The following is a 13,954-nucleotide window of genomic DNA, read 5'->3' on the forward strand; positions in this document are numbered from 1 at the left end:
ACCACTGATGGTAAACATCTACCTACTACTGTTTTGCTAGACTATGAGGGCTTCTTCTGCCAGATTTTTTTGAAATTCTGAAGAGCTGAAATCCCCAATATGCACTGTGACAAGGCTCTTTATGTTTACCTCAGAGCTAGACTTGAGGAGCCATCTCTGTCCAGAAGTCAATGCCCTGCTTTCACCCCTCCCAAACCTCCCTCCTACAGGCTTTTCCATTTGGTTTTTGAAAGCCGTACTTTGACAATATATATAATGATGGTAGGGAGGAAACCATCTTCACTTGTCTTATTAAAGTTGCCCATGCAGTAGACCGGATGACTGCCTAATTTCTGACAGAAATTAGGAGTTTCTGATCTTAGAAGACAAAGGGTATAAAAGGATGGCGTGTGATCCTACCAAACTACAGATAGGGAAGCTAATGTATGTTAACCTAGGTTCACTGGCCTAATCCTATGAGAAGCTCTTCTCAAGTTCTTTTAAGAGAATTTAAGCCATACATGGTCTGACTGGTTTTGGAGGTGATTCAGTGTTCATCTTTCTTTATGTCACCTAAGGTATTTAGGCGGGGAGTCAGAAGTGGCCTTTCCCATTTGAGAGACTTGGCATGAACCTAGGATCCTCCTCCAGCCCCATTGAGTTACTGCCTCTTCATTACTCAGGCCCAGGTCAAATGGCACTTCCCTGAGCTTCACAACCACATCAGGACTCCCTATTTTGTGCCTTAATAGCACAGAGGTTTTCTTCACTAGCATTTATTATATTTTATAAATAAATGTGCCACTCTTGAGTGCAACTCTCATCCCGCCTCCTCCTGCACTAGACAGTAAGCCCCTGAGGGTAAAAGCTAGTCTATTTGGCTCAGCATGGAATCCCCAGAGTCTGGCACAGCTCCTGATCCATGGAGCAACACTCCAAATCATTCACTGAGGAAATGCTGAATAAGAGAATGTGTCAAAGGCCACCAAGCGCCATTTGACTCAGGTGCCCATGACTCTGAGTGATCTGCCCCTGAAATCCTTCCTGCTGCAGATACATCCAGAATAAATGCACCATAAACTCTGATAAATTGATCAAGTGACCCAACCCTTACCCAGCTCTCAATCAGTGAGGGCAAATACAGCCTGTTACCATGGCTCTCTAACCCTGCAAACACACCAGTGGTTTACAGTGAAGAATGAAGGTCAGACTCAGTGGCTTTTTAATACCACATACCTGGATGTTACCTTCCTGTTCATAGATCACCTCCTCCAAGCAGTGTTCCCTGAGTGTTGCAACCACCAATTTCCCCAATAGTGTCTGCTAAGCTGCGGCTTTCCCAAAGCCCCCTGATTTGCACTGATTCATGGGACTTCCTACTAATTCCTCTGGCTGCCCTTTCTCCTTCTTCCACGCTATAACCTCTAAGTCATTCTGCAGGATTTGGGTCAAGTTTCATATCCTTCATGAAGGCCGGCTGAACCTTCCTTTTCCATCCCTTTTCCCTTGTGTGTATACACACACACACACACACACACACACACACATACACACACACTCACAGATGGTCTTGCTCTCACTTCCCTCGGTATTCTGCTATAAAGCATTTGGCGGACTGTATTGCAATATTCTGTGTACTTATTTCTCTCTCCCACCAGACCAGGAACTCCACAAGTGTCGGGGCTGGATTTTACATGGATGTCTGAGCACAATGAGCACACACAGTAAGGATCCAACTGCAAGTGTCCAAGCCATGTTTCCCCTTGAAAAGAAGAATGGAAGCAGCTCCAACCTGATGTCACATGTTTAGATTACTTAGCCTCTCTTTCCCATTTAGTAACTCTTCCTAGAAAATGTTTACACTGTTCAAGTCTCATTTGGAAATTGGGTTATAATCCTACCTCAAGGGTTGTTTTGAGAACTAATTGAAGATTAAATAAGATATTTATGAAAGAACATGTTGGGATCACCTTAGTGGATGCTCAAATATTTTGGTAAATTCGATTTACTTCCATAGTCTGTGTCATCTAAGCTAGTGTTTGGCTAATTGCTGCCTCTCTTCACAGATCCCAAGTAAAGCCTGAGGGGACAGGGGTTGGAGGCCAACCTCCCCAATCTCCCTATACAATAGGAAACACATACAAATAGTTTAATTTGTACCTGCTAACTTAAGTGTTTGCTCTTGTTTTGAGTATTGCTTTTTTTCTTCTTCCCAATTTGTCTTATGGAGGAAACTGACTTAGTTTAGTCACAAATTAGAGGCTCATTCCCTGCTCTGTCACCTGGAGCTCGGTGGCCTTGGGCAAGTTCCTTTTTCTCCCTGGGTCTCCCCATCCCCGTTTGCAGAATGAAGGGGTGCAATAACGTAAACTGTAGCCCCTTCAGCTCTGACGGTCTCAGGTACTAAGTCTTATCTCCTGAACTTTAACACCAGAGTCCTTCAAAGATTGGGCTGGTTCCTTCCACCTCCTTCTAGATCCTCCTTCTAGATCCTACTGGTTCTATGGCTCCATCTCACTGAACCTCATGCAAAACTAAGGATCAGTCCCTGTGCTCAGGGGTCTCCATGATAGGGAGAGGAGCAGAATCAAATTTTTGAGGCCTGAGGCCAGTGCGTTATCCATTAACCAATAGTTCCAGCTCTAGCTTCAAAAACAGTGCCTCCTCTGGGAACCAATAACACAACACAACAACATGAGCCTTAGGACCCTAGGGAGAGATCTCTAAAGCTCTGGCTGGGCCAATCCCCAAGTTCGTAGGGCAAGCTCTACCTCCAGCATATCACCTGTTGCCTGTGTTTCTCCATGCAGTCAAGGAAAGCACACACTTATAGTGAGAGAGGAGGTAAATATAACCAATGATCTCAACAGGTATTATGAGTTTAATCAAGACAGCAGCCCTGTGATACAGAAGACCTGTTTTCATTTCACAGATGTGGAAATAATGGTCCAGAGAGGTTAATAATTTGCTCAAGGGCTCATAGTACCTACACCAGATCCATAATCAAATCCAGGGTTTATACGATTCTAAAACCTGTACTCTTACTTTTATATGATAATGTCTCTAAAACACAAAGTGATACCCCTAGCTACTTTTACAGATATGAGCTCCAAGACCAGTCTACCACCTGACTTACCACATTACTTCCAAATCCTAGGTATCAGGTTTCTCATCTGCCCTCCAAGTCTTCTCACCAAACTTTACAAGGACAATAGTAAATAACATATGCAGAATAGCACCTAAAAGGTGAAATTAGGCACAACTATAAGAAGTAACTGTGGTCATAATATTTCCTGTCCAAAGAGTAGAGAGAGCCACTTGGCAAAGAAAATGATCCTACATTTTAACATGCATCTAGTATATAACAAGTGTTTAACTGTTTTATTTAACCCTGAGATGTGCCCATTTTAAATATAAGATAACTGAAGTTGAGAAATTAATTAAAGTCACCAAGATGGTGCTCTTTGACTCCAAATGTCATTTGCTTTCCACTGATTCATCATGCCACCTATCTTCAAATACCCGAGTCAGTGGTCACTTAAACTCCAGTCCTCCACTATGTCATTTGTAAATTGGAGATGAAAATTATAGACTTACATGAAGGCAATGGAGATAAACTAAACAATCCAACAAATAATAAACTCCACAGTCTTTCTTTCAAGGGCCTCAAATTTTGACCCCACTACCTGTTCAGTCCTAATTCAAATCCCTCGACTTCTCAACCATCTGATTCCACAATCGCTTTGCTTACTGTCATTTGAATATAATCTGACACCTCCATATTGTGCTTCTTCCACAAAAGGGATGCTAGGCATACCAGAGCTAAACAAATATTAGCTCCATTTCCCTTCCTTTGTGATATTTCTCCTTCAGCAATCTTGAAATGCCATTTAAATACTGCATTGTTGCCAAAACTTGTATGTCTTTCTCCAATTATACATTAGATTCCTGTTGATAAATACCAGTATCAGAGCATTTTTGTTCTCCAGGGTGGCTGATTCCCATTCCAAATGCTCATATATAGTTTTATTTTTTGTTCTGAAGATGCCTCTTTTGAACACCAGATTAAAGAGTTGGTGGCTGATAATACTACTGGTAGATGGGACAGTTCGATGTCAAGGTTCTGTCTTGTGTGGTATGTGTGGAAGTTCTCTGACACATCTTTCTGCTCCTCACATCTACACACACACACACACACACACACACACACGCACACACACCCGGCATTCTGGAAACTCTGGTCATGGCTTCCATCTCAACATGCAGCCTTGGCCTTTTTCTCACAGGACCCCATTTCATCTGTCTGGTCATCTGACATTCCACAGAACCCTGATCTTTGAGAAGAGGTCTTCATTCTGCCTTTATATTCCCAAGTTGAGCATCTTCTCTGCAGCTCTGAACCTATGCAAGCTGTCCCATTGTTCAGGACTCAGCCCAAGCCCCAGCTAGTCCCTGAAGCTTTCTGGGATGTGTCCAACACCAGGTTCTGGCCTTCCCTGTGCTCCCAATACAGTTCAGTTAGCCTCAGATAGCTGTTTTTCATGAGTTCTTTTGAAGTCTTCCACCAGACTGAGGGCAGAGACAATGTCCTTTCCATCTCTTGGTGTCCTCCCCACCCCACACCCAGCACCCATCAGAGTCTGCTCACATTCATGTTTAAATGACAATGAGCAAACAAAGTTGGTTGAATCAGAGGGCTGAAAAGTTGATGAGTTTGAATGAAAACTCTGGACAGCTAGATTGGGTCCAACTTAGAGACTTTGTCCTTTCCACAGAGAAGACCTGAGGCCAGCAAGATGCTTCCTATGGGTTATCAGCTCCTCAATATCAGTCAGTCGGACCTTGTCATCAGGGGTCCCCCACTCCTGCCAGCTGAAGTACCTGTCATGACTAGCACTCATTTTGTGTGTGTGTGTGGCAATTACAAATTCACATTGGAACTTTGTCTCACCTCTGCTCCAATGCCAAAGCTATTTTATCCACTAAGAATGTCCCTTTGTTGCAATGCTACTGTCAAACCCAACACCACATCCTCCTCAAAGCCTTCCCTGACTCCTCCTGATCACACAAATAGCATAATTCCAGTAGGTCATGCTCCCACTTTGGCTGCAGAGTGAAGCTTTCCATTTGAGCTGTGTGTGTCTCTACAGATAAACTGTTCATTCTCCAAGGGCAAAAGCCATGTCTCATACCAGACCTCTTCCACCTGAGTGTCAGGAACAATGGCTCACACAGCAGCAACGTTGAGATTTTAATAAATATTTGTGGATCAAAAGCCTCATTGTAAGTGAGCTCTTGAGAACAAAGTAATAAGCAGAAAGAAGGCCCATACGGCTCTCACATCAAATTATTCTTTTTAGCCACCATTATTAACCTATGCTTAAAAAAAAAAAAATCAAAGTTCTCATGGCTCACATAACGACCACAGAAGGAGACACCAGAAACTGCAAGGGACTTGCCACCCAGAGTTCATTATTCTACTACAAACACAACAATGATGCTCCAACTGCTTCTGATGAGCATTCTCAGACTACTATGTTGGATTCATCAAATTCAGCATCTCCAGTCTTCCCATCTCCCCAGCCCCAAGGTCAAACCCAAGCAGCCTTTTCTACTGACAGAATGCAAATCTTTGGCAGACAGAAGGAAAAATGAAGAAACTGTTTTTCACCAAGTTAGGCTAATGGGCCTGCTTTTTTTTTCCTCCTATCCCAAGTAGTCCTAGGATAAAACTAACTGCCACATCTTGGTAGCTTGCAGAACTTCCCTCTTCCTAAATACCCAACCAGGTGTTCCTCAGTGAGTAGGTAAGACTTTCCACTGAACTTTCATAGGGCCTCAGATCAAAGCCCAATTTTCCTGATCCCACCCTACCCCAAAATAAGAGGTTTCTGGCTTTGGACAAACTGGGGATTGCTCCCTTTGGCCTCAAAAGGCACAGAAACCAACCACCAGCTACTATGGAACACAGGCCAGAGAGGGCAGACTCTGCTGCGGGGATGGAGAGGACACCGCAGAAGCACAGGCATAGCCTGTGCCTCAGCCTACATGCCCAACAGAATCTACACCAAACAATAATGCCCAGCCCACCAGATCCATGAGGTCTGTGGAGTAGCCACAGCAGAGATTCCAGATGCCTACCTGGCACAGGAGGCAGTAGCAAAGCCCAGACGGGGAATATACTTCAGATTTTCTAAGCTGTCTACACCCCTCCCTCGTCTCCACTCAGTTATCTCACCAAAGGGGGCCAGTATTCAAAAAAGATGTAGAGAATCAATCCTTTCCTTCCTTCCACATGATTCTCTATCATTCTTTACAGTATTTCTTCACACTTAGCTCACCATCTATCTCAGCCTCTCCCTGTCTCTGTCCTCCAGTGTGGCTCTCCAGGTCTAACGTGGGAGCTTCTGCTGACTCTATTTCCCTTTCTAGAACTCTTCCACCACAACAAGCACTCAGCAATGGGCACAACTCCTCAGTAGGACTGGTTTGGATGGCTGCTGGGATGCCATTAAATGGATCTGAGAAGCTCTGAGCTTTAAAAAAAAAAAAAAGAGCTTCAAAATTCCTGGGACACTTCTAGCTGTAGAATCACAAAATTTCAGAATGCCCTCCCAATAGCAACCAAACTCATTCACTTCGAGGTACCCCAAGCTAAGAAGGTGTCCCCCATCATGCACTAATGGGTGGCCAGGCCAGCATGCAGCCTGCCTCTCAGGACCCTTTCTGGGGACTGAGTGCATGTCTCTGCTCCAGATTCTTTTCCAGTGTGTCCAGGCTCAGTCACTGAGAGGCAGGGAAGCACTTGCATTAAAGTAACAAAGAAGATTGCATGGTTAAGTGCTGAAAGGAGTGTGGTGGACAAAAATGCAATTGGAATTTTCAGAGAAAGTCAAGAGCTGTGAGTGCTAGAGTGGCAATGAGGCTCTAGTAGGCACTTAATAAATATTTGATGATTGAATGAATGAATGAATCAGTGACTGATAGGATGTGCGTGTGGTAAAACTTCATTACCTCTTAGGCTTTGAGGGAGAAACAGACTGGGTGACTGCCCCTGAAAGATAGCCAAAAGTATAAAAAGCCATTTAACAAAAGTGGTTATTATTCACTTTGTTTAAGAGGTCCTCATTGTGTTGCTTCATGGTGCAGAGCTTTGGTACACCTTAAACAACATTTACTTTTAATAATCTATCTTTGCATAAATTCTGTGATTCATTCATGAAACAGAAATCACTCCTAAGTAAGGACAGGGCTTCGTGGGGCAAACCTAGCCCCTTTCTTTAAGGACTCACAGCCTAGGGCGGTAGTGACAACAAACAGCAAAGCAGCATGAGCTGGTTGCCAAGCAAGTACTTTATACCTGAAGTGCTCTAGAGACCAGGGTGAGGAGCTAAGAGCTGGTCTAATGTCCTAAGAGGTAAATGCTCTGGCTAAAAGGGACCAATCAAGACACCTTCCAAAGAGGAGGCAGAGGCACAGAGTGAACACAGGTGCAGAGGTGGACTCATGTACAGGGGGCCCAAGGTGAGTGAAGAAACCAGTCTGATGGGAGCAGAGGCCAGCAAGTGTTGTGTAAAATGGGGTTCACTGCAGAACACTGCCAGCGCTTAGTGCAGGTTGCTGGGCAGGGCAAGTCAGGAATCATGGAAGAGAGAAAGAGGAGCAATCCAGAGGAGGCAGGGAACAAATGGACTGTAAAAAATTTTCCTGATTCTAGACAACCTACAGGGTTTGCTGGGACAGAGGCAATCCTGCTATGAGTTCTTTCCTTGAGAGAGGCCAAACACTGTCCTGAATGTCACTACTCAGCCACTAGGGCTCCCTGAGGAGAACCTCCCCCTCACTCTCTCCAGCTTGCTCTGACTCTCTGTGCATCTCCATGTCTTTTTCCTTTTCTTCTTCTAGTTCCTAATGCTAAGAGCATTTCCTGAGCGCCAATATACCTGCGAGTCCAAACTGCATCATGTCTGAGACTCTGAGTCTTAGATATGCATGACATATACAAGGCATCCAACAATTCAACTTAAATATACATATATTTATTTAACATATATATTTATTTATTGAAATAGACACATGCACACACACGCACACACATTTTCCTTATGAGTCAACTCAAGAACAAAAAATAAGTATTCCCTGACTGTCTTAGAACACAAGGGCCCCTGTTGGCATTTCTGGTCACACCAAAGGGTTATTAATCCCTGGGCAATGGCGACAATAAGCCCAGGCACCAGTTTCCAGGAGGCAGCATGGAAATCCTCTCAGAGTTCAATTACAGAAATTAGCTGGTATTATTTAATCCTTACAATGCCTGTGAAGTAGGCAAGTTAAGCATCTTTATCCCTATTTTCCTGATTAGGTTATTGAGGCTCAAAAAGTTTAAATAATTTGCCAGGGGCCATTTAGCTGGGAAGAAGCAAAGACAGGATCCAGAGCAGATCTGTCACTTCAGGTGTGATGCTCTTCACACTTTAACACAGCCATCCAGTCCCAGGTGGGCCACCACCTTGTGTCATTTCAGCAAGTCACCGTGTCAATTGCCTCATCTTCTGAATGGGGATAAACTGCTTATCTGGCCTATCCCCTTAAAAGAATCAAAGGGGCTGATGTGATGTGAAGCTATCTTGAAAAGAACAAAGAGCCATGCATATGAACAGGAGTATTTTTGATGGGAGAAGTTGGGTAAGGGAAACAGTTTTCCAAGCTGGCAAAGCACTGAAACTCTTAGCTGCTCACCATTCATCCTTATCCCTCTCCAACACTTGAAAAGGTAGAAGCCTCAGCTTGCCTGGGGTCAGGTCAGCTGGCTTTGCCTACAATTATTTCTCATGGGTCTGCTGATCACAATCCATCATCAGTTCCTGGGAGGGCTGCCTGCTTCCTCCCCCGGTATCTTGCGGACTTCAGGGCTGCTCACACTCTACTTCACCCTGGCATCATTTGCTCTGAACAGTACAGGAAGTCAACTGTGAGTTTCTAAGCCAAAGGCCACTGAAAAAAATGTTCCCTCAACCTTGAAGGGTACCCTCTGTGGATAAGAAAAAAAAACAAAACAAAACAAAACAAACAAAAAGACAACTCTGTAAGGGACACTGCTCTGACCTGAAACTTTGAAAGACAGTTGAAACTTCCATTTGAGAACTCTAAGGGCCCACTAACTTGCACTCAGCCATCTGAGGTCACCAGTTTCCCCTAAACTTCATATTACCCTCACTTCGTATATCTAGGTGGGCATCAGAATCTAGTTCAAGGCGAAGTGAAAATGGAAATGAAAGCCCAGAGCAAAACAAGACTGTAGGTTGGCATCTATCCCTCATATCATGAAGTAGTACATTCTGTGGACACCTTGCCATTTCCTTTTCTGCATTTATCAAGTGTTAGGTTGATGAAAGTGTCTGCAGCCTGATGAAAAGTTTGAGAAATACCAGGGTTGCCTTTAGAAATAGTTCTAGAAGAATCTTAAAACTATGTTTATATGTATGATAGTAGTGTTCCTTCCTTAATCCTGGCCTCAACTATTTTAAGACACTCACCAGGTTTCACAATAGACCACAGAACAGGAGTGAAGTTGGATACTTGTTCCCCTCATTGCAGGAACCCAAGGACCAAGCACAGTGACATGCAGCAAGGGTTGCCCCTCTCCAGGGCAAGAGCAGCCCCTGTCCTCCCTACCCCCCACCCATAGACCTCTCCCACACAGCGGGTCCCTGAGTAAACTCAATAGCATCATCCCATTTTTTAAGGCACTGCTACTCCTGAAAATACTAATGTGTTAATAATAATTTACCCCATTCATCTGGCAAGGGCAGAACTGAAGCAACTTGAAATGCCATCAGCAAAAAATTATTTATTTCCCATTCCTGAGCAGCAGAGAAAACAAGGTTTCATTGGCTGGGTCTGCCTTCAATAGCTTTCTGGTTTCAATTAAAACTTCAAGTCTCCAAGGGAAAAACTGGCATTCTGGGAGGCTGAGGCCCAGCCAAGTTTCAGTGTCTCTGCAAGAATTGAGAAAGGACGTCCCATCCATCTAGCCACTTCTCATCTTCCTCCTTTTGCATATTACAGAGAAGCTTTGAAGCAGAGATTGAAGTATAACTAAAAATAATGACCGGTGAGAGAACTCTCCTAGAGGTACATTTTTGTGCCAGAGAAGTATTGATTCATCCCCTAATGGAATTGAAAGTCCAGATAACAGCAGAAAGGGAATCAGGAGTCCAAGGGAAATGCCTACCTATTTATTTCTTCTTCGGCAAACTCCTGCCTCCTGCCTCTCCCCACCTACTGTTCTCAACTAAATTCGACAAAGATTCCATGCACTGTTTTCTCTCTCCCAACCCTCGTTGAGGTCAGGTGATTTACAAAGTAGCTTGCTGTGAATAATGTGAGTACATGACCAGAAGCCCTGATCGCACCAAAGAGGCCCCTTGGTTCACTCAGGGATACCCCTAGGATTCCCCTGTGTGAAGTCCAGATCTGGGCCTGCCCAGCAGCGCCTTCCTATGTAACATTACGATGTTAACGTACAAAAGATCGGATTACAGCCCTTCACTTGACTAGCCCATTTATGAACATATAAGGCAGTTGATATTTTCTCCCAAGCCAGAAGCGGCCCTTTCCTACCATACCGCTGCTTCTCAGCCACTCCCCTTTATGTTCACTACAAGCCCTCCCCTCCCCCACCTCCAGTTTGTTTATTCCAGTGACACGTCTATTTTCCCGGCTCTGGGAGACAAGTCCGTTTCCCTCCTCTGGCTCCTGATCACATTCCCTCACCACCTCCTCCCCCAGCCCAGCTCAGGTTACTAGAGTGGCTAGCTGCACCCACAGCCCAGCTTTTGCACCAATTCAACTTCCCAAGACAACGAATTTTTTTTTCTTACTGGGGGAGGGGAGATAAAGTGCAAAGCAGCACTTTCAGAATACCTGGTCTCCCTATCTTCTTAGGCTACCTTCCCTAAATTTGCAAATACTCTATGCTTAACCACACTCTTAGATCTGTCCTAACTCCCCGTCTCTGGTAGGAGGCAATCCCATTAAGTACAGAGGAAAGCAGAACATCTTCAACTTCACTCTGAAACCTTGGACAACCGTATCAGGGCAGGAGATCAAGCCTCCCTGCCGGAGTCTTGGGAGTCTTGGGACGGTGTAAGCCACAGAAAGGAGGAGAAAGGGGAGGGAATGACCAGGGATTGTAAACTGGCTACATTTTGAAGAGCTACAAACTTTCTCCTCCCTCAAACGCCCCTGGACAGTTTGGCCCCGCCTCCCCATCCCAGCCAGACAACATCTAACTGGGGTGAGCAAAGGAAACTCTCCCAGACGGTCCAGGTCTGGCCCCAGTGTTGCAGATGTGGCCTGCACAGAACAACACCCTTCCTCTCCACGCCCCTCTTCTCTACTCCACTCCCGTCTCCACCTCCAGAGACACACATGTTTGCAAATGAAGATGAGCATGAATGGGGCAAATCAGATTTACCTGAGTGAACTCATGGAGGGTAAGAGGTGGGGCCCCAACAGCAAGATAGTTTTAGTGACAGCCACTTTATAAAACTAGTTTTTTGTATGCATCTGCGTGAAAAGAAGAAAAACAGGAAACAGAGTAAAGGAATGAAAAGGAAGAGAACAAAAAAATAATGTTAGAGAAAAACAAGTAGTATTAGATTTCCTTAAAGACCATGGACTCCAACCAAACTTTAGGGGAAAAGGTGTGGATAGTGGAAGGTAGGGGGTGGGGGCTTAGAAAGAAAAGTAGCTGTTGTAGAATTACAGAATAAACTGCCCTTTTGGAAGAGTTTCTGAGGCGATAAAGAGACACACAAATTGGCCTTTTAGCATTAGACGCCAACCATGAGATTATCAGGACAGTTTATTTGAAGCGGAAACGAATCGGAAATCCTTCCCTCAACAATCCTTTCAGATGGATATACACACCCTCAGAACCCACACAGATACACATAAAGAATAAATGCAGCATCAGGGGGCAATAAGAACCCCCTCCCCACAACTCCCCCAGTACCTCTAGCCTCATCTTCTACTTCCAATTGCACAACTTTCCGATCTCCAAAGAAAATACTCCCAGTTGGATCCAATTTCAGAATTGTTGTAAGCGTGTGGGTCAAGGGAGGAGGGGTGTTTGCAGCGTGCAGGGGAGGGGGACTGGAAGACAGCATTTAGGCAGTCACTTATTTTTTTAGAACCAGCATGCTCTACCGATCAGAAATTGCTATTACCCAGCAATGCTTCCATCACAAACAGACACCAAAAACAGCATCACCGTTATCACCATCTTGCTAAAGATCTGCCCAGTCCAGTTTACCTGACTTTGTCTCTGTGGAACTTCTCAGACAGTATTTTAGCCAAAGAGATAATGCTTTGAAAGACAAAAACAATAAATCGATGCTGAAGGGCTCCCTTTCCGGAGTGATTTCCCACTGGAAACCACCGAACGGGGAAGCCTGTCGTTAATTCTCAAGCCCAGGGCTCCTCTAGAAACACACACAATGCANTTTAAGGGAATTCCTGGCTTTTCAGAGTCCCAAAACCGGAGAGCACGAGACAGAGACTCAGATTCATTGATTAAGATTTTAAGAGAAAGACTAACACAGAGCCACAACACAAGCACACACCAACCTTCGCCGGCTGGACCACTTCTTCCCTGTTCTTCTTTCTATTANGGCCACTCCAAATGAGCCAGCATCGCTGCCCACCCGCGGGCGGGCCGGAATCGCGCCCATCCTCCGCAGCCTGGCGGGGACCGGCATCCCGCCCCCTCGGCCCCGTCTCCCCCTTCCCGCCCGGTGCAAAATCAAAGCCCCGGCGAGGCGACGTTAACTTTTGCATACAGGGCACACACACCGCCCCCAGCCCCGGGCGTGCGGGGGCCCGGGGCGCCGCAGGAGGCTGGGCGCCGTGCTCCCGGGCCAAGGTCGCCGCGCGTGCTCACCCATGTCCCGGCGGCTCCGGCTCCGCTGGCCCCGGTGCTCGCTCAGATCCCGGCTCCCGTCGCTCGCCTGAGCCCCCAAAGGTGCTGCTGCGGCAACTCCATGGCGATGAGCANGGACCGCCACCCCGCGATCTGCCTCGGAGGGGGCGCGGGCGCCCACACAGCTCGCCCCACGGGCCGGGGGCCGCTTCCCCGGCTCAAGCCGGGGGAGGCGCAGTCAGTAAGCGGCGAGCGACCTCTCCCTACACCCGTCCTCCCTCGGTGAATTTCGGTGAATTTCGATCAATTGGAGGGAGTGGGGTCTTGCTGGGGGAGGAGGAAAACAGTTCGGGGAGGCCGACCGGTGACCCCTCGCCGCCCCTCGCGCCCCTCCCGCTCCCCAGCGCCCTCGCGGCCGGGTGGCTCCTGCGCGCCGGCGACAGACGCGGGGACTGGGCGGCCGCGGGGACCACCGCGGGCTCGGAGCGGGTTCCCGGGCTCAACACTGCCACTATCTGACACAACAGGAGCAGTGTTGGGGGGAGCAGCGCGACCAGGCGCGGGATGTGATAGGCTCTGGAACCCGGGTGCATTTTTTTTTTTTTAATCTGGCAATTACATTTCACTTGGAGGGTTTTTTAATTCTATTTTCTCCTATTCTATCGTATTTTATTATTTTTTTATTTTATCTTATTTTACTTTATTATTTTGTTAAGCAACATACATGTACTCAGTTGCTGATGTTCATGTTTTCGTTATTCACAGAAATCGAACATCTGACCAAGGGAAAGACGCGGCGAGATGGTAAATGAATGTTGGCGTGTAAGTTCCGTCTTTAAGAGGGTGGTGGAAAGAAGATGAAATATCTTCAGTCATACAAAATATGATGGGTTGCAAAAAGAGCTTTTCCAGCTTGCAACTGAGGAACAGAACTCCTCAGGGACACCTATGTTATAGGACAATATAGACACATAGGGTTCAGGAAGATTCGCAGGAGGTTTTTCTTAAAGACCTCCAGATAGAGTGTACTCAGAACTCAGATTCTGGGAG

The 13,954-nt window shown here is 46.0% G+C and overlaps 1 protein-coding gene across 1 annotated transcript in view; it reads right to left on the minus strand.

The window, feature by feature from the left end:
• The window catches only part of SETBP1 (SET binding protein 1), a 366,730-nt gene extending 353,751 nt beyond the window's left edge, over positions 1 to 12,979 (minus strand). The window contains 1 exon segment of the mRNA XM_077777651.1: positions 12,926 to 12,979. The gene's annotated coding sequence lies outside the window, so the exon portion shown is untranslated.
• Between the last annotated feature and the right edge of the window lie 975 nt (positions 12,980 to 13,954).

Source organism: Crocuta crocuta, unplaced genomic scaffold (genome assembly GCF_008692635.1).
Source record: "Crocuta crocuta isolate KB4526 unplaced genomic scaffold, BGI_CrCroc_1.0 scaffold36, whole genome shotgun sequence".
NCBI classification, from domain to species: Eukaryota; Metazoa; Chordata; class Mammalia; order Carnivora; family Hyaenidae; genus Crocuta; species Crocuta crocuta.